The sequence below is a fragment of the Diuraphis noxia genome, unplaced genomic scaffold (assembly GCF_037042655.1).
Source record: "Diuraphis noxia isolate RWA-SAM2 unplaced genomic scaffold, SU_Dnox_SAM2 contig0002, whole genome shotgun sequence".
Lineage (NCBI taxonomy): Eukaryota > Metazoa > Arthropoda > Insecta > Hemiptera > Aphididae > Diuraphis > Diuraphis noxia.
Window position 1 is genome coordinate 61,635,941 of NW_028301712.1, and position 27,120 is coordinate 61,663,060.

General features: G+C 30.8%; 2 protein-coding genes across 2 annotated transcripts in view; one reads left to right on the plus strand and one right to left on the minus strand.

Annotated features, from left to right (window-relative positions):
• Positions 1-16,385, minus strand: part of LOC149058748 (protein dachsous-like) — a 28,057-nt gene extending 11,672 nt beyond the window's left edge. The window contains exon 1 of the mRNA XM_089219904.1: positions 16,047-16,385. The gene's annotated coding sequence lies outside the window, so the exon portion shown is untranslated. The remainder of the gene's footprint in view (positions 1-16,046) is intronic.
• Positions 16,386-16,863: 478 nt separating this feature from the next.
• Positions 16,864-27,120, plus strand: part of ds (dachsous cadherin-related 1) — a 136,130-nt gene continuing 125,873 nt past the window's right edge. The window contains exon 1 of the mRNA XM_015511815.2: positions 16,864-17,460. The gene's annotated coding sequence lies outside the window, so the exon portion shown is untranslated. The remainder of the gene's footprint in view (positions 17,461-27,120) is intronic.

Here is a 27,120-nt window from a genome sequence, read left to right on the forward strand (position 1 = left end):
ATACATACATATTACATGGACAAACACACAAATATATATATATATATATATATATATACATATAGATGCAGCAGCAAATCGCTTGTCGTCCTCTAAGTAAACACCCACTAGGAGTTAGCCGACGAAAAAAAATATTCACGGCCGCCGACTATAAGAATATAACATAATATATTATATAAATACATATTAGTATATTACATATATCAATACTATATATAGTATTATAACACGCGCTTTTGAGTAATAGTATTATACGTATACCAGTATTGTGGTCGAAAATTAGAATAAAAATTATTCTGATACGCTTTTATATATAGTTTGATATTATCTTATATATTCATATATGAATATAATGTATATATACAATATACATATATATATACGCGCAAGAGGTTTAATATATGTTTCACGCCCAAAATATACGACGGGAAAATACCTACACAAGATAGATAATTCAAAGACATTTGCTTCCCAATCGATTTAAAAGTAATAGCAACTATTATGTATTATACATAATATAGGTATACACATGAATACATGTGATATTTACTCGTGTATGTCATGTATATATATATATTATTGGGGCGTTACCATTCCGATACTTATATATATATAGCGGACAGCAACCGCCCGAATCCACTGCCGATAATTAAAACAACTAGAAATTGATTATTCTTGCAATTTTACGAGGCTTAAATGTTAAGATTTTTTTCCGAATGAAAACGATTCATTTATTTATAATATTATACAATATATTATTATAAGTAATTATTCCATATACCATTACCCCTCTTGAACTCGAATAACGCTTGTGCTAAAAATAGTATAATAACGGTAGCGAGACTCGCCGGTTTCGATAATATTATATACCTACATACCTATAAGTCTATAATATAATATGTACAGATAATAATATGTATATATGACTTTTTTCACCATAATCTTTGTTTATTCATCAGTGTATAGGTGGGTCAATAAAAATAACTAAATTTTGATAGTATTATTGTTATATGGTAGGTATGCTATTTTTTATTTATTCATTTATAAATTTCAAATACAGTTAAAATTGTGAAAATAAAGTAAAAACCAGTTAATTATACATAAATAAAATAAATAAATAGTTAACAATACATAAAAACAACTACTAGAGTCTAGAATTATGTATGTATACTTGTATTTATAAGTTATGTACAGAAGCAGAAATCGGACAAACCTCAGAAGTCAGAATCGACGGGTCAAAATTGCCAGGATATAGGTATAAGCAATACAATACGCGGGTGTACATTATTATATTATATTGACTGGCTGTGGCAAAATAATTTTTTATTATTTCTAAAATAGATATTGTTAATCAAATCGAATTTCCTTCGCGGAACCAGTTTTGGAAATTAGTCATACCACGCTGTAATCAATGTTTTAGCATAGTGCTTTTGTTGAAAAACTAATTTATAAACGAATTACAAATAATTGAAAATACCGGTTTGTTTTGAGACTCAAATCACCCTGTCATTTACTGAAGTAAGGTTATCACCAATTATATTCGCCAAAGTACAAATTACACATTGGATACACGACAGAACTGGTTTCGAGATTAAAAAAAAAAAAAAAAAATGAAAACAATTAATTCAATTCATTTTTCTTTTCGTAAAATATCAAAAACAATTCTTTTTTATTTCTTCTATACGACATAACGCATTTTCCAATTTACCAAACGCATAATAGGTATATATTTAATAATAATATTGTATGAGCGTATATAGCTTTGGTTCACAGTTAATATAGTTTTTAATGTTTCCACTTGAACATTCCTAAGCCCAACCTGTCCATCTCAACTTACACTCGTTTATAATCGTATACAATATAACATTCCAAACGGTTTGTCTTATTTTTGAGGGAATCTTTTGAAATACAAATAGCTCGAAAAATGTACAGTACAATAATTTAAAAATGTCGTAAATACATAGGTACTTACTACAACGGCAATATACTCGATAATGATATTATTTTATATAATATCCACTTACTAGGTAATGGTCATACAATAACGAACCAAATGTCAAAACCTGCAGACGATATATGATTTAACTTTTTTCCCTATCACTATATACCTGCGCAACAATATTTATAGATGTCATTTTATATATGGTGTCATTTGTAGTTACTTAATAGACACATAATATTATTATGCCGTTTACTAAAATAATACGCGTAATAAGGAAAGAGGAAAATAACTATTTCAATAATTTTTTTTCCCAACCAAACGGGTTTATCTATCGGATATTACGGAATAAGTTATAACTTATCAAATGCATTTTCTATAACAATTAACCTCGTTCTAGTAGAATATATAGTGCAGTATAAAATCTTATTTTCAGTGATATACTTCCATATACGTAAAACTGCAGCACAGTGCAGGTTATACCTTATTATATATTATACTCATATGATATAGTCATAGTGTATATTTACTATTCATAATATATATTATACGGTCTACAGTCTACATATTAATAGAAAAATTCGTCGAGTTTATAAAATATATAAACGATATGTATACATAGTACATATATAATATATATATACATGCATTTGTATAATTATGTACAAAAAAGTCTTGCACAGTAATATATTATAGCATACTTACTATATTACACAAAGTGATTCATTATATATTTATACACCTATACCTTTATTATAAATGAATGCCGGATATTTAGTGTGTATATACATACAGTAGTAGTAATATATATATAGTAGGTAGTAGGTACAGTAGTAGATATCAAATATATTATACTTAATAAATCATTCCGTGTTCGTGACACATCTATACATTATATCATATACGCATATATACCTACTATATAGTATATACACGTGTATGGTTTTTCTTAAACTCAGTTGCATTAACGCGAGCGCGCGCGTGGTCTAATTAATGGATCAATTTTGCTTCTCACCTCTATATACCTATATTATATACAATTAAAATCTATATATCTTTGTACAGTATATATGTATATAGTTTAATGTCATTACGGTATTGCGTACCAGATATAACCGCTATACCATGATATAATATATACGCCTATGTACAAGGGTAATTAAAATTTTGCAAAGTTTTCTTAATATTATCCAATAATCATATCATTTGCAGTTGTGCTAAGCAATAACAATTATTTGGATGACCCTGTTTTATAATAATTGATTATACCTATATATTATGTATCTACATTATATCCTGTAAAATGTTTTTGTTAAATTTTGACTAAGCATATAATATAGTAAACCTGTGTAAATTTATAAACACGGTAGCTAAACTTGAATTAATTTAATGCGAAATATAAGTCAATTTGTGATAATATTACACACACACACACACACACACACACACACATACATAACTTTATACAGTGTAATTATGTAATGTATGAGCGAATCGTGTTTCAATTAATGTCACTGCATAAATTTATACAGAAACGCCAATGCGAATTATTTTATGCAAAAAAAAATAAGTAAATTTGTACCTAATTATCCAATAGAGGTAGATAAATGTATCCAATATTAAAGTAGCTGCAGTATTGAATCATATTATAACCAATTGACACTTATTTTTTACGTACAAAATGATCTAACGCGCGCGATTTAAATATTTAAATTCACAAATCGTTTATTTTCTGGTTAGCAACTTTTGAAGACAGTAAATAGTAAATACTAAATTCACAAATTATGAGTATATAAATGTATGCGTAGGTATAGCAATTTTTTACACCACATACAATTAAGTTGATTGTGTGTCAACACTCGTGAACATTTCAATCAAATTGTAGGTACATTCTGTATTGGTTATTGGTATAATTACACATTTCCGCTAGTACTCAACGTCTCAGCGTTATGAGACATTTAACGATTTTAATTTCCAAATATAAATTATAGCTGTTTTATTACTAATTAAATAATACGATGGTATAAAAATGCTTTAGTGGCATGTTGTGTGTATATATAAGTACGTATATATTATACTACAGAAGCTATACAAGCAATGAAGCTATAATAACATTAATCAGCAAACGTGTATCATATATTATATATACACTTAAAGTATTTTTATATTATTATCTTTGTATCTATTAATATTATGTGTTATGAATTTTAGTCATATGAATCTTCCTTGCCTATATGATGTTATAACTTATAACTTATAAGTTTATACATTTTATTATTCAATGCTACGACATCTCCAAAGGTATACTAGTCCAGACTTCGTTATATTCATAAAATTATCAATTAAAAAATGTATAATATAAGTCAAACAGTACTTAGTACTTACTCAATATTATAAATTTACCTTGTCGTTAGTAATTTATTTAAGTATAGATAAAAATAGTAAATATTTATATTATATACCATTGATACTTGAAAAACTTCACTATTGCCATTGGCGAAAATAGGGGGGGGGCTTGGGGGACTTAGTCCCCCCAGATTTCGATCAAGTCCCCCCAATTCAAAATCTAGTAATTAGTACTAATTTTTATATTCTGTAGTACTTACTAAATATGTATTTTTTTTTAAAAACAATCAAATTACAAAATACAATAATCATTGAAAAAAAATTGTTATGATAGTTTCATTTATAAATCTATAAAAATACATATCTTAGTCCGTGCTTCCACCTCGCATAGATATATAATATGCTATATTGTGCCTCGTGGTCAAACTGATAATTGATAATAGATAAGTAATTAAGTAATTTATAAGTGATAAACCACGGTCACAGACATCTATTATAGAAGTCTATGACCACGATCTTAGATTAATTGTGATAAACTATGAGGGTCTGTGTCAAGGTTTATAGATAATACTATTATCTATATCTGTATTATCTTTAGCCGTGGTCTGTGTTGCTGTTGACCTCCACACTGTCGACGATTTACGTGCCAATTTTTGAACAAGCACTTTGTTATCATTAATAATTATTATTTGTTACTAGTTAGCACTTAGTAGTTACTACGGACTAAGATAGTAACTAGTAGGATATATGTTTATTATCTAATTACCTACCCCTAAATATTCAAAGTTGTCAACAGCTTCAAATTTTAAATTGGTCACCAATATAGGTCTTTTACGATCAGATTTTTCCTTGACTTCATCAATCATGATGTACTTTGTTCTATTTTAATTTATACTTAATCCCATTGGCATGTTTACTTTAAGGCGTTTCGCGGTCGTTTAAACGGCCCCATGATGTCCTAAAGTAGCTTATTTTCAACCTAGTTAATTATTACATTATATTATGTTAATACCTTTTTTATAAATAACCAAAAAAAAAAAAAAATTGTAATTTATATAATTAAGTTTAGATGATTTTGTCAGAAAAACTTTATAATTAATTTAAAAAAAAAAAAACCTACATTATATAGTCTCTCTCAACACTATAATATCATCAGTGTAATATCAACATTATTGATTCTCCACTCCCACATTTTGTTGCTCATTTATATATAACAACAATACTATATTATATAATTTTATAATAATTATTAATAATATGATACATGCGATGTTTTTTGCAAAAACTAGTTTGACCTACCATGGTACTTGTACTACAGTAGTAGTATAAAAAATATAGTATTAATATTGTTCGCCTTGCGCTCCTACTTTTAATATCGCGGTTAGCGCAAACGACTCGCGTAGTGATGGACGGGGGTGGGATCTCCCACGGCGTACAAAAAAAGGGTTAATAAATATAATATAATAACAAATTACTGAATATTAACTAATATAGGCGCCAGTCATATATATTGTCAACAATAAACATATATATATATATAATAATAATAATAATTACGCGGGCCCGTACGCGGAAAGACAAATCAATAATAATAATATATAAAGTCAATCAAAAAAGGTTTGATTGCTTATCCAATAAAAATACAATTTTTCTATACAACAATTATTAATACAAAAACAAGGTGAAACCTGTGCTGCTGCTTCTCCGTTGAATCCAGGCTGGAACGGCGACAGCCTTTTGAGATGCTGACCGTGATGACACTCAATAACAATAAAATAATTATTTTATAGTCGCTCAAATAAAGCCGGAGTGTAGTGAGCAAGTCTGACTCCAACTATCTCAGAGCTACGACAGTTGCCACTACACTTCAGGATATAATAAAAAATTAAACACCAAAGAGCAACACGGGTCAGTTGACCACGAGGTCACCAAATACTAAATACTATATACAATATATTATATTATACGGAAACCGCAGGCGAACACACGCCAGGTTCGGCGGCTGGTTAAAAACAAAAAACGGTGATGGCCAGACGAGTGAGAGTCGTGGACATCGGCCGGCAATATAATATGACAAGGAGGGGGATGATTTGTCGTCATCGTCCGATCGCGCGACGTAGAGGCTGGATAGCAGCTTTAATACGTAATATAGAAGCGTCGCCGTGACGTCAATCGCGCGTAAATAGAAACAGTATATTACAAGTATATTATAGAAACAGAGGTTGGCATATTCACACAGGATTGTTTTTCGTATGCAATAATAATTTATAGTTGAATTCAAATTTAACACATCCTTTACATAGTGACCTACTCAATGTCGAGGTACACTCTAAACAGTCTAAACCACCTATACATCTGAACGATTTCTCCGTTATTTTGTCACGCCAATATTTACGTACGTATAAAAATAATTATTTGCGTTAACTGAGTTAAACGTTTTGTTTTTTATTTTTTTATTGAACTCCATTGGGAATTCTATAAATTTCATAAAACAATAATAATGATGATTAAATTACTAAAAATACGCGTATCGTACGTACCTTCTTATTATAGTGTAGGTAAGTGACTCTAGAACGAGTAGAACGTAATGATAATCAAATAAGAAATGTAATGTAATAATTATTTGAATTTATAATTATAATTGTTGATAACAATAGTAGGTTCATATTATTGTAAATATTTGTAAAATTAATAACCACTGTCACGATGGCATATTCTTCGATCACCATAGCAAAACGATTGCGCTTTAGATAGGTATATATAGTATATATTACTCGTATAAATAATATATATGAAATGTAGATTCGGGTTTTTGACGTGTATTATAAAATATATTATATTATATTATTATGTATAACAGTGCACGTAGTATTGTATTTCATCGCCTCCGGGCAATTTTCGATATTATAATTATATGATGATCATAATACATAAATGCATACAAATTATTTATTAATATAATATTTTAACAAACCCCGTGTATGTGTATCAAAAATGCGTAAACAGATAAAAGCGAGTATTCAGGTAGCCAAGTACTACTGTAAAATAATTACAAAAGAACATATGTTTATAAAAAACGTTGTAAGCCGACCTACCATGATAGGAATGTACATATAGATATATAATATACAGCGTAGATACCTAACATCAAAGGTAAGTTTTTTAACTGTGTATAAGCGCAATATATTTTATTCAATAATGCGTTAATAGTGAAGGATAATATTTAATAATACAAATTGTGAGGGTAACTGCAGCGTAAATGAAAAAAAATCGAATCTTTTTTGTTGACAGTTTTTTAGAATAATGTCATTATAAACAATTATCTATAATACTACTGTTTATACTAATTTATTATAATAGTAGATAATAATATATATATTATTTCTATACATTCGAGTATTATATTGTTCACGAGGTACATAAATTAATACTCCATACTATATTTATGTAAGCATAATTTATTGTACTTATTGATTAATATTTGTAGTAAAGCGTTACGTGTTTTGATTTTTACTAGACGAAACTCAACCTTGAACTTAATTCACCAGCTGGTTGAAAGGCATTTTATAATGCTTGGTTCACGGAATTCTTGAACATTGTGCTGTTCTTTAGTACCTAACCATATTCTATCATCTATATGTATGTCGGATCAATTAAGTATAAAACCGTTGCTTAAGTTATGCTGATCACTGCCTAAATCATACAGATTACAATGTATGATTGGACTTTATGCCCTTAATCTGATTCTTAATTTTTATTCTCTAGAATCCAGTGTATAGATCAGAAAGCCGGCCATTATTTTGACATCAAATGTCAAACATTTTTTTTTAAAGCCACAATTTCAATATTCCTCAATTTATTTTAATGGAAAATATATTGTTATATCAAATTTAGCTTATATTTTAATTTCATAATTATAAGGTATTATTAATTATTAACAATTAAGTATATAATATACCTATCTACAAACAAAGTTATAGTAGTAATTTTTATTTATAATGTCTATTTGTATACAAATTATACATTGTAAAACTATAATTATAAAGCCAATATTATGATGACACAGATTCCCGACCCCAGGTCCAGCTAATATTTGTGAAAGAAATTTGGAAATAGGATCGAAGATGGAGTTGATGCTCCGAAAATCAGTGGCATGACTTTTTTTATTATTATTATTATCATTTAAAGTTTTTCTGACAATCATCTAAACTTAGCGGCGCAGAAGTAATTTTTTGACATTTTGTAAATCAAATCATGATAGGTAAGAACTAAATTTTTTTTGATATACAGAAAATAAAAATAATTTTATTGTTGCGCGACTTAAAGTTAAAGACTTGTTTATGTATCCTAGTTCCTAATGATACCGGGTTTCAGCGTTTTTTTCTTCCCCGGCCAGATACCAATTTTAACTTTTCTATGAATGCTCCACTATTAAAAATGATTCGTAATTATAATATTCTATAATAAATCAATATTAAATATTTATCTGTACAAGGGCACATAATATTATACTCTATTATACTTAATATTATTTATTAATATAAATCACTAGTATTTTGTGATATACATATATGTTATATTTTTTCATTAAATAAGTATTAGTTTATACACAAAATCTGTATGTTATTATCTTCTACCACTGTAAAATGCAGAATTATATTAAGTAGGTATATTAAAATTAAAATTAAACATCATGTGAAAACTATAATAGTGAGTTATATTTACCTAGTGAGTGATATTTAAATGTATAAATGAAATAAGAAATTTGTTTTCTTATTTTTCCTCGATATTACTGCTTTAATTATCAATTAATAACAACCCACGTCAATATTCCAATTTAAATATCAATTTTCTCCATGAATAAAAGCTGATATTAATTTTGTGCTTATTGTTTGAGAGGCAGAATTGTATTATGTTCGTTAAGAGTTAAGACTGATTCTTTACCCCGGACCACCCACGATGTTTTTTAAGGGTTTTTTTTTTATTGATATTTGTCGTCTTATACCTATCTATATTGGAGCATACACCAATTGCGCCTAAAACAACTTTTTCATTTTAGGATCAGTTAACTATTTGTGTTCTTTTTTTGACGGGTAATATAATTATAGGTACTTACCAATAAATTGCACTTGCCTTTTAGTTAACCTTCGAGTATGAACATTTTTTTGTTATATCTCATTCTATCATCAATGAATTATCATAAACGAGGTATAAGTTAACTAAAAGAATTGAAAACTTATAAATTGATCAATTATTGTTTACGTAATTACGAGTAATCTACTGAGTACTGGGTTAAATACTTTTTATTTTTGAAATTAAATAATATTATCTTTTTTTACTATAAGCGATCCACGGTATCTCTATAGCAACAGACGTATCAATACTTTACACTACAATGTTTCTAATAGTTTTGAAAACACATATACTATATAGATAACATGTTTTTAAATTATAAAATATTTACGTTAGACATAACTACTAAAATTATTTCACAACGACGTGCAATTTATTTGACATTAAACCTAACCTAACCTAACCATCCTATACGATGAAATGTTTATCGTACTGTGATGATATGCTCACATATCATGATTATATTTTGTTTAACTATACGTTTATATTCAATAAAATAAATAACGGGCAAGTTGTCGGACGTAGATAACCGTTAAAAAAAACTTAAAATTAAAAAAACACCATTAAACATTGATGAAAGAAACGATTTTAAATAATTTGGTCGCATAGTGAATTATACGTAGTTGTGACAACCTGGCGTACACGTGTGAGCTATTTTGTGTGCCACCAGAAACAAGGTATGGTCTAATGAAAATCTCTGTCACTAAGGGCAACGCTAAGACTTTGGAAACTCAGAGGCCCACGATAGAAACAATACTTCCCAACATCGGATCCTGTGAGTGACAACTAATTTTTCCATTTTTAAAGAAAATGTATCAGTGTTGTATTCGATTGAAAACTTTTTAATCTTATTAGGTCATTGCATAAATCAAATACAGCTGCGAATAAGATAAGGTGCATGACCTTTATATTATATATATATATTCATTTTTATTATTTATATATCAATATTTTATAACCACGATGTATTTGATCATATTCTCGAATCACAACCTCGAGAGTCCTACGAGGCTTCGAATATCAGGAGGAAGGTAATAGAGCAAATTTAAACAACTTTAAATGTTTACATTTAGTGTCATTCTCCAGCTCTTTTAAAAATAGAGAACGACACAGAATGACCCATAACAGCCATAACAATAACCCCTCCCCCCTTATAATTACTTTTAATATAATTATTAGCAAGGAGCCTTTGTTGTATTTATATTCTTATTCTTATTCATGACTATCTATATTTATAAGTATTTGTATAATTAAATGATCTAATATAAATTCTTATATTTATAGTTTAATTTAATTTAATTTAATTCTTTTCTACTTTTGCGTTATTACAGTAGGTCCTCTTATCAAAACATTTCCATTACCGAAAAATTAGACAGAAATACATACAATATTAAATAATTTGGAATTTGTAACACATACTCGTACAAGACCGTGAATATTGTATTGTTTATAATCAATAATGTTTTAAACATATTATGTTTTTTAAAATAGGTAAAAATAATTTTTACAATTCGTATGCATCTTACTTGAGATAATATATCTGTTGATGGAACAATTAAGTATTTGATTCAACATTTTTTATCAAATCATCACAGTACCTACATAGTAGAGCCATCGGTAGGTTCTCTATTATACCTAATAATTTAGATGAAATACCTATTTAATTTAATTTACGTATAAAAGTTTATTTTTCAAAAATGATTTATTGTCTATTATGCTGCAAAAATTAAAGCCGGTTTCACTAAAAATATATCAATTTACATTAACGTAAATTTGTTTACGAGTAAAAGTAACGGATCATACTATATATTATAGGTATACCTATACACGTAATCAGTCAATATTTCGACTCAATCTAGTTATTATTTTCTTTAATTTACTTTACACGCTGTAAAAATATCGAATTGATTTAGGCTAACGCTATGTCCTAATTGAATCCGGGCAATGCGGTGCGTGCGTTGCGTCTATCGCCCGCACCGCAAACCGCTGCGTGTAATTTTTAATGTGGCAAAACTAAATACTACTTTATCGCTATGATATGCGGGTAAACTTTTATTTCTTTGACAGTTGTAAATATGCCACTAACGGATACACAACGAAAGTTATTACTTTCCGAAAACTTGTGGTTAAAATATATACGTTTAAAAAAACTAAATAAAAGAAATAATGTCAATACTGTTTATAAAGATCGTTTTATTTTTGGTGAATTTTATCATCTTTATCCAAAATTACGTGAAGACGAAACGTTGTTAAGATCGTACACTAGAATGATACCACAAACGTTCGACTACATTCTAAATTTAATTGAAATAGAGTGTTCACACAGTACAACTAATTTTAAGAAACCAATTTCAGTGGAGGAAAGATTACTCGTAACATTAAGGTAATTATTTTAATTTTAAATAAGTAGATATAATTGCTTATAATGATTGAATTATTTTTGTACAATTGTTTTAATTTTAAAGTTATATTATAAATAATAGTAATATATTAATACTTAGTCCTTACATTTATTTTATAATTTAAAAATAATTAATATTGTTTGAATTATTTGAATCAGACGTAGACGATGAAGATGGTGGATTTGTATAGTAATTTGTCATATTTTGATCATTAGAAAATTGTTGTGAGGATATTTCTCGTAATAATGTGTCTTGTATTGTACTCCTAAATCTTAATTTTTGCAGTGGATGTAACTGTTTCATGTACGGAATCAATGATTTAAAAAATAATAGATCTTCATCTTCAGGGGCTTGTGGTTCTATTATAGCAGCAACTTTTTTAGCTTCCAACTTTAATAGTTCATTTTCAAATGAAGATTTTGTGTCAATTTTTTGTTTTTTTTTTGTTGGACGATTTGGAGTTAAAGAACTTATATTTTCATCAACGCAAATATTTGAAATATTCTGATCGATTTTTTTTGTTGGACGATTTGGAGTTAAAGAACTTATATTTTCATCAACGCAAATATTTGAAATATGAAGCTTTTCCTCTACGAAGTTATTTAATGCGACCTTATCCACGCAAGCAATTGGACGACGTAAATAAAGAATATTACAATTATAGATTGTCGCGGGCTCGAATGACAATTGAATGTGCCTTCGGTATTGCATCTGCAAAATTTAGGATTTTGCAAAAAAGTATAGAAACCAAAGTGGAAAACGCTGATCATATAGTGAAAGCAATATGCATTTTACATAATATTATAATAGACCGCGAAAAAGATACTGCGAGACAAACAAGTTTGAATGAAGAACAACCGAATACATTACTAATGGTGCGAAGAAATAAAGCCAATAATAGATCATCTCGATTTGCAGAAAATATTAGAAATATATTCACTTCATTTTTTGAAAAAAATAAAACATAAATATTGTCAGCAGGATGTGCTTAGGAAAAATAATTCTAAAAACACAATTTTATTACAGTATATTTCTCTCCATATTTATACTTTACATGCATTATATAGATATTTTAATGAAATAATTGTTATGACCGTGTTTTATTAAAATATTTTAACTACTTATTATAATTAACTATGATATTTAAAATGACTAAAGTACTAGACAGTACACGCCGTAAATTTATAATAAAACATATTTTTTTACTTACTTGGCATACATAATTCTTTCCCTACAGCTTCCCACTCTCGATCAACTTTGATTCTATCTTTAAATTGCTTATGGAACTTATCCCATAAAATACGCCTTTTTTGAACTTCTGAAATAAGACTCTCCATGACTTGCGATGTGCAGTGTATAACTACAGTGTGCAGTGTACATTCAAATGCAAGTTGGTATATTGTAGATATCTTGCCCGCCGTCACCGCAACAGATAAAATCAAACTTGTTTGATTATCAAATATTGCGTGCGGTGCGGTGCGGGTAGTTTTACCGCACCGCATACTTTTGCGGTCGTATTAGGACATCCGTACTTATCATACCTGGTTTGTTTTTTCTCCGCACCGCACGCAACGCACGCACCGCATTGCCCGGATTCAATTAGGACATAGCGTAAGACGATTAATTTTTTTAATTTGGCAATTCGCATAGATATACTTCACCGCGATTAATCTTTTGATATAGTACTGGCAAGTTTGAAAAAGTAATATACATGTTTTATCTTCGAACTGTGTCAAATATAATATTATGGAGAGAGATGTTCTCATGAAACTATTTTGGGGAAGTATTTTTTATAGTTGTTTTGTTTTTAGTATCTATATAAGACTATAACTACTTTGTACTTTTATAAAATTATGTTTATGAAGAAAATTTATATTCGATCAAAAGGCACAAATCGTTGCATAAAATCGGTATAACAGAACATTTTAAAGCAAAATATAAATAAATTTTTAGCTTAAGTAATTTTTTTAAGATAATATTATTGTCATATTTAGTTGCGGATTAAATGAAAAAAAAATCATCGCCAATTATGCAGCTACAGCTAGTGCCGAGTACTTACTGCGTCAGTGTCTCATATTATATAATATTAAACTGATGCACATTATTTGAATAACGCGTAAATAAAATTGGCTCGTCTGTAACTAACCGTGACCACAAGTACCTACAACTACCCAATACCTTTACGCGTTACGATAAGACGTCGCTCCCCGGAACTCCTGTGCGGTGCACATAAATACGCCATTTTATAAAGGAATGAGAAAACGGACGTGTAAAAATACGCGTGTAACGTTGCCGCGCGCTGTATAATACATAAGTATATAAGTACGTGTTATTATATTATATATATACACGCCCAACTTATATTATACACAAACCGTTTGTATACACTCTACACCCCACAATACATTATATATGTGACGTGCTCCGACTACTATGTACTAAGAGTGATATTGTCGTCAATACATGTATAAATATATAATATATAGATATATTATATTATGTGGGTACTTAGAATATTATATATATATCGAACAGAGAAGAGATCGGTCGATTTCTAACATAATATATTATCATAACGCAATAACCCGTGAGCTGGCAACAAGGTACAAACTATATACGACGGACCTGCACGAGACCACATAAGTATATTTATACATAACTATATATATATACCTCAACATCCCCTGCGATCATGTACTAATAAAATGTTGTATATAATATTAATAGTAAGAACGGTTGGAGTTGGGAGACGTCGATAGTATACCATCATCATGGACGACTCCCCCGCACAATACAATAAAAACATGAAATTATTATTTATTATTGACGAAATACGAAAGCGCCTACCTACGTCTTTCAATCAAAACCGCTATAAACTAATGTTCTAAGGTATACCTACCTTTTCATATTATTATATAAATAATATAAAATTAGGTATTATAATATAAATAGGTAAGTGTGTCTGCTTATACTTACCTACCTATCTATCTACCTATCGCTGTACCTCGCCTATGTAACTCATCGATGCAAATATGACGAGGAGAATCGCGTTCAAGTCCTATTGTCGATATTTATATTTTATAATACAAATTACAATATAGGTACATAACATAATAACGGAAACAATATTCTCGTCAACCATTATAATACCTACCCATATTTAAAAATTGTCATGAAGAATATTGAAACTGACAAGTAACAATCATAATAATACACACTTCACCTTAGATCCTTAACAAAAAGACGCGTTTAAGCTAACCTAGGGTTTTTGGAAAACTTAATCGATGGTTCTATAAATGTCCCTTCGGCCTTCACTGCTCGTGCAAGTAAACTTTAAAGTTCCGCATCGTACCACAAGGTCTCGAGTTCCTTTTCTGTACCTTTCCATTGCATCAATAATTACGGTAGAAACAAACCAATTGACTGCATGATGCGGTTGGGTAACGAGAACCCCACCTTTCTTAATTCACCTTAATATTGTGTTATTGATCTTGTAGTATCTTTTTTATTATTTTGTTATATCGTGTATGTAATTTTACTTGTGTCCTAATTATTGTAATTTATATTTATTGTACCTGTAATTTTGGGCCATCGCCGCTTGCATTTGTTGCAATGTAGCAACAGTAATGTTAAATTACTGTATTATTATTGTGTGCTGTATTAAATAAGGAATTTTTATTCCGTAAATTAATAAACAAATATAATACAACAACTAATAAGTTAGAAACGACAAATAATGCGTACCTACTGCAAAGAGTCCATCTCCAAAACGGAAGCCGGAAAACAATTAACCACTTATCCGTAATACTATTATAAATATTATTGTAATATTATCATAGAAACAATATGATGCTTTGGGCTAAAAACAAATAAATTAAAACTCTGTGTCTCAAATGTATTAAAAGTACGTTAATATAAAGCGTTAATGACTTACTGACACATGGATATATTAAGATTAAGAGTAACGTAAATTATGTTGACACCAGAGCTGACTGTATCCTCCATATAATACACCACGCATGGTGTCTGAGAATTACTCTACTATACCTATATAATATATACAGTTGAACCGAAAAAACTGAAAATACCGGTTAACCCGAAAATAACTGCAGCGATGACATTGTTGAAAAAATAATGTGTTAATAATATATTATACACGATGGTGTTAATAAATCATCGAAATTGATAAAAAAAAAAATTAAAAATTAAATAACTATTGGAAGTACCCGGATTTTGTCCGATTTTGTGAGAACTCGATATAGCCACTTAATCGAGTGCAAACGGCAAGTCAGCAACATCCCTGTCGTTGTCCATGTGATATAGGTTATATTAATATGATGTTATATTCTGTGTCAAGACGGTCCAACAATTTTTTAATTCGACGACGCAAAGCGGTACTCATACGGTGGAGTTAAAAACGCCTGCCGTTACGTCTTCTCTGGTTAGGACAATGTCGTAAAATATTATTATTTATATTTTATAGTTATTATTACATTATACTGTCATGATATATGTCGTCGAACTCAAAGAGAGCCGTCGAACGCGACACTAAAAGATAAAAAGACGCGCACATATGCGCGGGCGAAAGCCGAGTGAGGCGCTCGCCGGCTCGCGCGCTCGGCCGTTTCGCGGCGTGCACGTACCGAGCCATACGCATGCGCGACAGGCGGCTAGGCATCGTTCCGTGACGCTCCTCACCGGCCGGTACACACGGCCGCTGCGCACCGAGGAGCTGTAATAGCAACTCACGCGCCCGACTCTCGGACTGCGGCTGTGGCACCAGAAAACCTGTTTCACGCCGTCCTTGTCGGGTCGCCACGGTGCGGTCGACGTACCACACGGCGGTGGTACCCGCGATCCTTGTCGACGAAGGAGCGCACGCATCGCGGGCCCCGCGACACCCGAGAGGAACTGCTGGCGTGCACGCGCACGCGCACGATCTCCGCGTGCGAGCATACACATACTGACGCACGCACTCGCAAACACGATCATCGTCCGCACTTGTGGCGAGTGCACAAAACGAGTTCTAGAGTCGACCAGGACCGAGTCAGTCACTGCACAACCGCCATTCTGTACGTTCGGTCGCGCTCGCCGGTTTTTATATTTTTTCTCTTGTGTTCGCTTCCAAGCCATCACTATTATTTTCTCCACTCGGCTTTCGTTGTGAATCATAAATAAGTTATATCTCTCTACGCGTTTATTCGTTGGCTGAGAGATCGCTTATTATTAAATCATAATAATTCCGAATCGACGTATCGTGTTTTCGTTTTTCGGTGTGTGCGTGCTCGGTGTTGTGGTGTTTTTTCTAATTTTTATAAAGGTTTCAATATAGTATATTATCCTACCCCGGTAGTTCGTTTGTGCGTGTACGCTGTGCTTGTTCCGTTACAATTTTTTTTTTAATTTTATATAGATTTTTGTGAGTTTTTGCGGTGATATTTAATATAAATTGGTATATTCTCAGTGTGCCGAAAAATCAATCTCTTCGCGTGTCTTTGTTATTTTAATAAAATTCCTGTGCGGTCGCAGCACATCGTATACTGTTGGATACACTCACGATTATTTTTGGATTAATACAAATCTTAAATCGAAGACGACGATCCATCGTCGTCTACTGGGAATCGACATTGCAGGACACAGGTACTAACTTAACTGAACTTTCGTTGTCTCCAACTCTTGATTCTTAAACAAAATATAGCTACTATAATTGATCGTGAATAATATTCCATTATATGATACCTATATTCATTATAGATCAGGGTATAAGCGAGGTTATCAGTCTTAAAAATTTTATTTTCGTTGTTCATCACGATAAGCAGATACTATAATAGTCGTAAAGTTTGCTCGCACGTGCGTTCAACTATATGATATTCGGATGACATACCTAACATGCCTATTTAGCGAACATAGGTACTCATATCTAGTGTAGGTACTCATACAAAATTTATATCATAATTATGAGTATGTTTGTATGTATGTATGTATGTATGTATGTATGTATGTATGTATGTATGTATGTATGTATGTATGTATGTATATGTTTATATATATGTATGTATGTATATGTTTATATATATATATGTGTGTGTAATATGTAATAAAAGATATTCCGTCCGGTAAAACTATGTACAATTTTTTCCCTTTCTAATAAATAAAACATAGAGGTCGCCGGTCGGATTTTATATTCAACTCACGTGTGTGCGTTAAAGTCTCTTGTAATATTTTATTACTTACTTCACTTGCGTTCAATTCTCCCGCACGACGTTTTCGCACAACACTTTTCCCATACGCGGGGACCATGTGCCGGCAGCCTTATATTAGATACGGCTGTGCGCGTGTGGTGGTGAGAGGTGGTAGTGGTGAACGAAAATTCGTACCAGTTTTTTGATAATACATGTGTGCTGTATATAATATCGAGATTCGGCGGACGTAAGCGAACGAGGCATTAAAAAAAACCGAAAAAAAAATTAAAAGAAACCAAACCCAGTAAAATATTATTGAAAATATTTGCTTGTCTGTCTGTCACTCATTCCCGTTTTAAGATTTATGTTATTACCGAATTCGGGTAGATGCGTCTGTCGCCGGTGCTTTGTATTTCTAATTATATTTTCGGCATAGAATATAACTGCTAACTATATATATTATATACACGATGCACACGTAGGTATATAACTTTGTCACATGGGTTAAACGAACGTATTTTTTTCGTTTTTTTCATTTTTATAATATTATATATTTATATATATTATATTGTCAGTCTGTACGTTTATAGAGGAACCCCTTCGCGCATATACGTTTTATTGCCTCTTTTGTCGGGCCTTTACATATGCAGCACAATACGTACAACAACAGCACATTATCACTATTATTATTATTATGTAAAGGATGTTTGTTTCCTCACCGTCAAAGGGCTCCGCTTAGGTCGCCGGCGTAGTCGTGTATATTATACACAACGACAACAATAAATTTTATGATATGTATAGGTACAAATAATACGTGTTGTGTTGAGTGTTGACACGTCGAACAGAACTTTGTAGATATTGTTTGGAAACCGCGTGAGAAATATCTGTTTTCACACCCCATTATTGCTATGTGTACATACGTTATATTATCCTAGTATCTAAATGCCTTTTATTAATACCATCCTACTGCAGTACATATTATTACTACGTCCAATTATATTTTGCTACAAAAAACTACGTGCCAGGGTTTTGTTAACCTTGTGGAATTGCTCCGTCGTTGGTCCGCTTTATTTTCAGCGTATTAAATATATAAGCCGCATAGTAGGTATATTATAGGCAGCGTAGGAACTAGAGCAAACCCAACCCCTCAAAAAAAAAATTGCTAAAAGCTTCCCTCAAAAATATAAAATAAAAATTTAATTGTTGGTACCTAAAAATCACAGAGAATACTTTGAGCCCTCACCTCTCCCTGATATGTTTTCCATTGTACACACGTATAATAATTGTTATGATCTCCAGTGATGAGTGACAATATGTAAACGAAGCGTGTGTGTGTGTGTGTGTGTGTGTCGTGTCAAAACGTCATTATACAACAGTATCTCGTTAAAATCCTAATAGTTTACTTAAAATGTAAATAAAACTGAGTAAGTATATAATATCTCATTTCTGATGATGTACAAAAAGTGTGCTGAACATTCGTCGAACTTTACGAAAAAGGTGTAACCGGAAAACTGTTGAATATGTACATGAATATGTGAGTTCACACAAACTTGTATTTATGTATAGTATATAAAAATATATTATGTGTATACTTCTATCAATACTGAGTTAGTTTATCCCACATGATGTATTTTGTTTCGTTTTAATTTGTTAAAAGATACAAAACTATTTTATGTTAATTTGTAGAAGACCTGCTATTATTTTAAATTCGAATGGTCAGGTTTTCGTTCAGTCTACTCACCAATCGAATACCTATTTTGTATGTGTTCCGTAAATATAATTATGTGAGATTTCCATAAACCCGAGTCGTGTATGTTTTTTATGCGACACAAATACCGGTGCAAGAGGTCTTAAAGACCTGAGAGAGATAAATATAAAGAGCATTGATGAGTGGGTGTGGCGGGGGTAAGAGAGTGAAAGAAACAAATTCCCTATCTACCCGACATATCTGATCGATTAACGTTGCATTTTAGTGTTCGTAAGGATGTATTATATAATATTGGTTTTTATAAAACAGACAAAAAAATAATAAGAATAAATAGGTAAATAACCCTTGGTATAAAACAACTGACTGTCCGTAATTGTAAACTTATTCAAATTATTTACTGCCTTGATGTTCATTTGTTTATAACAACTTTAACGTTTTCTTCAAATTGTATACCATCTATTTTAAGAGAGCATTTAAGTAAAATTTCTATTAATATTTTTTCGTTGTTCCTAGATGTTCGTGAAGTCCGCGTAGACTTGAAATATTCAGCTCACGTAGTCTAATTGTGTGTATGTGTACATATCACATATAATAAAAATAATAATAATCCGTGGATATTAAAAAAAAACAGCATCGTTGCGAGACAAACGTGCAGAGAAGAGAACTACTTGCTTCCATAATAAATACCACTCATTTCTAGGTTTTATTAACTCGTTATGCATGTGAAATTCCACCTTTTAAAACAAGTGTTGTGTGTCTTGCGTTTCACAAATATCGGTTATTTTCTCTCTATTTTCCCCTTGAACGCAACGAGAGTTGTAAAGTACCCATATTTATAAATAATAATCTTTCATAATAGCTGGTATAAACATAAATGATATTGTCTGGCGATAGAAACAATGTTTGCTTGTTGACTTACGGCGGGAACAAACATTGAGAATATTGGAATACCTACATGTATTCTATAGGTGCAATAAAATCTTTACTTAACTTCAAAGGACGTTTGCCGACTCGCAGGTAGATTTGGTGCACCGTTTAGGTTATGTAGGTATATAGATAGGTAACAGTGAACTTCAAAGACCGTACGTGCCGAATTTCTTTCAAAAATGCCTATAACCCTCGGGTATTGTAAAACATTGCATGTCAATAAACGCTTACAGCCGGGACTCGGGGTACATATAATACTTTGTTCTGAAACGTTTACAATTTTTAAATAACCAAAAAAAAAGGAACTCGCACATGATATAGGTACTTACACCTACTTTACAGAATCACCGTCGATTGTCATTCGGTGAACATAGATTAATGGTCATCTCTGTTCCTGTTAAGCATTATTTATTAGCGTAGTACGATATATGAGAAAAAAAATGTTCCGTTACATTTCCAACGGCACATTTGAAGATGTTTAAAGGCAGAGATATAATGCAATAATGGTTCGATGTTTTATTATATAATCGTGTTTAATCCTCGGAAACATTTTGTCCGAGAATGGAACTTGACATTTTGTATTTATTTATTAGGTACCCATATATTATATTTAGATTTTTAATTCTGAAAAAGAGAAATTTACCTTTTGGTTTTACAATGGTGTTTTTTTCTTTTCCCGTTTACATTTTTCCAAGAAATTTGTTGGGTTCAAAAGTATTGAATGAATATCTATAAACTATAATGCTATAATGCTATACTGCTATACATACCTAACGGTTTAAATCATTGAATGTTATATATTAATTTAGAAGTGTACATACTTCTAACTTATCTTCTATATTCTCTGAGCGTTACTAAAATAAAAATAAATAAAGTTCAATTGAAGAAAATGAATCAAATGGCATTTTTACATTATAGGTGGTGCATTAATAATAATTATTCTGTTTAGGTGATTAATAATTTCTTAACAAAACAATATTATATAAAAATGTTAAATATTTATAATTTCCAAAAATACATCTTTTCATCAATATATTTTATAAATAACGATATAATAATATTATAACTGACTTTACGTTTAAATTAGGTACCTTGAAAACTGTATATATGCATTCAATTTTCGTTAAGTTCGTGGACTACATTGTTTATTTATGTATGGTGTATTGGAATGAAAAGTTGTTAAGATGTCGTCGTAAGTAGATAAAGTACCTAACTGTTTTATCTACAAATTCCATACTTCACTAATATTAAAAAAAAAATATGATATTTTTCAACTATTTTTAGACACTAGTGTAACAACTGTGATTTCTGTTAACTCGGTAATGACGGGTTAATGAAAACGGAGACAATACACAGTTCTCACAGAAATTATCTCCGTCTGTCATTCGTGCATGCCATGAACACGAAATACGCTTGTATATATCATTTATTCTTCGGAAACACACTAATGCCTTATAAGTGCTATTATACACATATTTCATGTCGTGCCTTTCTTAACTAAAAAAAAAAAAATAGTTCATAAGCTCGCGATAACGAGTACCTCTAATCGAATTTTCTTTTAAAATTCGTTAGTCTCGTTGCTCGAGACTACACTGTTGTGGCACGAATATAATGGGTCTATAATATTTTATTATATGTATTATATATACCTATGTATTGTGTTTTTTTCTTAATACCGCGGAACTGCCCTAATGTTCTTGTGTGCCTCTTTGATATACCCCATAGTATTATCGTCATTTCTGGTACACACACAGATAATATAATATATACATATAGGTATTATTCAATTTTGAAGCAAATTTTGAATTTTATTATTATTATTGTTATTATTACTTAAGGCGCCAATCGACCCTTCGCTGTTGTCTATTAACTTTTTGTTGCCCGTACACAGGCCCTATTCTTATATTTGCGAGTGTGTGTGTGTATACCGCGGATTTTTTTCTTCCCTTATATCGAATATCGTTGTCTCCTGCTGACTTCGCCATATTGCCGCGTACAAATCAAACAATATAAATAAAATATATATAATATATATATATATATATATATATATATATATATATATACATATATATTGTCCTCGCGTTCTCTCACATTTTGTAATCTGGTCCACGCATTCACGCACGCGCATTCTCACTCATAAACTCACATTATACACAACGCTGTTGTAGTATAGGTATAAGGTTTATATATATATATATATATACGTGCCCGCGTTCATATAATAGATCCCGTGTATACGTTGAGATGATTTATGATTGCTGATGCCCCGGAACGCTCCGGGCTTCAAATTCGAATGGATCCCCCTCGCGGTCATCATATACGTATATACACTTTTTACCTATGTATAGTATAAACTTTTGTCCAGCGTGGGTGAACCGAGGGTGGTGCGGCGACGACGGCGACCTAACAACGATTTAATGATGATGATGGTGATGATGATGGTGATGATGATGATGATGATAATAATGATGATGACGAATTAGAACTGCACCGTGTCTGTAGAGCAATTATTATTATTATTATTATTATTATTATTATTACTATTATTATTATTATTACTGTTACTAGCGGCGGCGTGACAAACGGGTCGGTCGGTTGTCCGTCGCATCTCCTTCTCATCTATCGTGTAGCAGCAGCACTAGCAACACCCATTAATACGTATTACTCAAAAATATATTCGCGACCTCGGTAAGTAGGTACTTAAAACGTCGTAAAGTGTACGTTATTTTCTCGCACAAGGAATCCCGCGCTGAAATGAAATTCGCCCTCTTGTGTATATGATGAGTAGGTTGTAGGTATCGCTTTCTTTTATTCTCGCGGCGTAAATGCCACGGTAAAAAAACCAATAAACTTATACTCGTTTCATATAGTTTAGTGGTTGGTCCGATGAGTTAACAACTTTTATTCCAAGACCCTTAATATTGTTTTTACCAAAAGAAAAACGGTAGCAGCGGTCTTCGGTTACCTCGCAATACATTATTAAATATCACTGTATAAGAGTTAAGTGCGAGTGTGGTGTGCGCGTGCATGTTCGCGCGTGTTGCCTCGGTCACAAATCTCATCAAACAAAGCAGTACAAAAATGTCATGTATACAAATATTATAATAATAATTATTATTGTTATCGTCATTGCAGTCGTCGCCTCATGTGTTAGGAATATCATCGAGAGACCACAATAGGATAAGAAGCTTAATTCCGGAGGTGGGTACGTAGAATAAAACCGACGGTATATAATGTATTGTGTATTTTTTTAATGGACAAAACTTATTTTCAAATATTGTTATCATTATTACTATATTATACAATATTATTGTATCTTCTGGAGAACACCGTGTGTAACACGTCAATCTCCCAGTTCACTATAGACCTATATACCATATACGTATATACAATTTGTATACGGACAAGGCGTATAACCTCGGGGACCCCGCGTGTAATGCGCTCTTATCATCTTGGTGCTGCCGTGTCCGCGCACCATGGCATCTGCGGTACTCTGCTGATGCAGCCTTCGACGACGCCAAAAACCATCATACATTATAATAAATATAAACTGGAAAACGATATTGCTGGAAAACACGAACATCGACTCCTTGTGTTCCACAAAATATCTGTAAAATCAAATCAAAAAAAAAAAACAATCTGCTTGGCGGATAGGTACACCTCTGAGATATATTGTTTATAATATACTGACCTGCAATTTATTCGTTTTATCCTTAAAATCATTTAAACAAAAATATATTATCACACCAGATTTAGGCAGACTTTTGTGCACTAGTGATAAATTATTCATTAACACGAAAAGAAATGTTGCTATTTTAAGAACTTAAATTGCTTTTTGTTTCTCATATCAATTAAAATAATGTTGACTACAGTTCTAAATAAACACATAAAAGTGTACATAGCCGTAAATATATATATAATTTATTTCTATTGGTATAGCATCAACAACTAAGGTTATTAACTTGAACGATATATATAATATTTCTAAATATTAAAGAGTATTGAGTACATTTAATTACTTAGATTGAGTTATAGATATGACATGAATGTACAATAGAAATAAAATTATTTTTTTCTGATGACTTCAATTGAACATAAAGCTTCAAAATGTTTATCTTAAATCCGTATGCTACTTCTGGTTTCTGTGTAGTTTCAACAGTGTTTGAGTAGGTGTTTGACTGTGAGAAGATCTTCGCAGGTTTGGCACAATGTGGGATCTTCTCTTCGCATAAAATATCTATGGAATATCTTAGTAGGTACGCCTATACTAAGGCTATTGATTATTACTTCATCTTTGCAGTTTAATGAATGGGGTTAGGACAGTATGTGGTAGAATTTTTAATTTCTCTCAGTTTGTTGTATATCGCTATTCAGACTTCCGTAAATTGGTGCATAGGTGCTAACATAAATATTTAATATATACATGAATATAAATAAGTGAGAAGTATGTACATATTTCTGTCAATTATAAGTTATGTATATTATGGGTAGTGCTAAATTATGATATGTATGACACCCTTTATTAATTTTATTTTATTTTGAACTTTTTGTTTACTACGTTAACATTTAGGGCACACACTAGTTGCCTCCCGATGTCAAAAAGGCCCATCATTTTTATACGAATTGCCTCCCGACGTACCCTAAATGTTATCATAACCGAAAAGAGTCTAGTACTAGTAGCCTCCCATTAGTTATATTAAAATAATTTTCATTGACACCCAAATAAAAAAGCTGAGTGAAAAAAAAATATCAAATTTTGAGTACCTACAAATACTGGCTAAAAAATAAAAGCCTAAGCAATGTTATAAATAATGAGTAATAAATAATTTTTTAAAAATGTCGTATCCCAGACAGCAAATGTTTGTCTAAAATTACTATTATAACATTATTCTATATATTATACCTAAGACTGATGTTTTTTAACTGCACTATTTTAATTAGTAGTAAAATATGTTTTATTTGTATTGATTATTTTTATATTATTATTGTTTTTACCAAGTCTGATAATTTTAATAATGAATAAACATTACCTATTAATGTGGAACTGTTTAGTGAAGTTAATGAACCACTACTTAATTCTATATGGGAATTGGGAGGCAACTATAGTGTGAACATTTTTGGGAGGCAACTCGGATATAATTATGAACTACCTGGTCATCGGAGGCAACTAGTGTAAATTAACCTTTTTATTTACAATAAAGACGGAGGTAATTCGTATATTTTGGGAGGCAACTAGTATGCGCCGAACATTTAGATATTTAAAAGAAAAATAACCATTTATTATTTTATGTTGATTTGTAATACTTACATAGGTATAGGTCACAAATAAAAAGGTAATATGCACGTTCGTCAGATAACCAAAGTCCAAATAATTGTACTTATTCACGTTCGTCCGTCTGAATTTATATGTATATAATATAATATATGTATGTATAAATTAAAAAAAACTCGTACTATAAACAATTAAGTATTATAATATATCAAACATTTTATTACGTTCGCTAATGTTATTATTTTATGATCAAAATATTATTTACTTCAATATAATTATTTTATTAGTTGTGGAAAAATGATACCCGAAAACGTAATATATTTTACGACGATACATTAGGCGTCTAAGAACCATTAAGGAAAAAATTAAATTTTTTTTTTCAAGAAGCATTTTGTACATTGTATTAGTAATTATACGTTTTCTGTGTTTAAACTAAACGCGCATGTACATATAAAATAAAATATTATATTATAATGCTGCAGTGTGTTGTAGATGGGTAGGTGCGTATAGCTACTTGCACCACGCTTTGAATTTAGTCGATTTAATAATTTGTATACAGTATACCATATCATTTCAGAAATGAAAATCAATTATAAATTATAATCGATAAAATATTTCTAAGGTCAGACTACAATATTATAATATACACACACACACACATACAGGTACATGTATGTACGTAATATTACGCGAGGCGAATAATATTAGTATAATAATAAATAATAAAAATAAACTGTATAATTAACGTTTTTGATAATTGAGAATCTCATTTTGATTTTTATATACTAAAATAATATAGTATAAGACATGTACATTGCGTATATTAATAATATTAGTAGGTACGTAGACATTTATAATAGCGTTTGATAATTTCTTTTTTTGCGTTTATTGATATCATTATATTATTATATTATACTATAATATAGTACCTAATATTATGTGGCACACGTTGTTTTTCTCAATCTTACTTTATAGATTTTGAGTGATATCGTAGGTAGGTATATAATAATTTATTTTTGAAAATATGAAAAATCGCTGCAGCCCCGTGATTAATCGCGCTCGTTAACTAAACATATTTTATTCTCAGACCCCCCTATACCAGCAACGAGATGTGTTCGGTATACGATTATAATATGATGTTTGTCGATGCTGAAGTGACATCTGGAAAACGAATATATAGTCATCATAGGACATCATAGATATCTCTT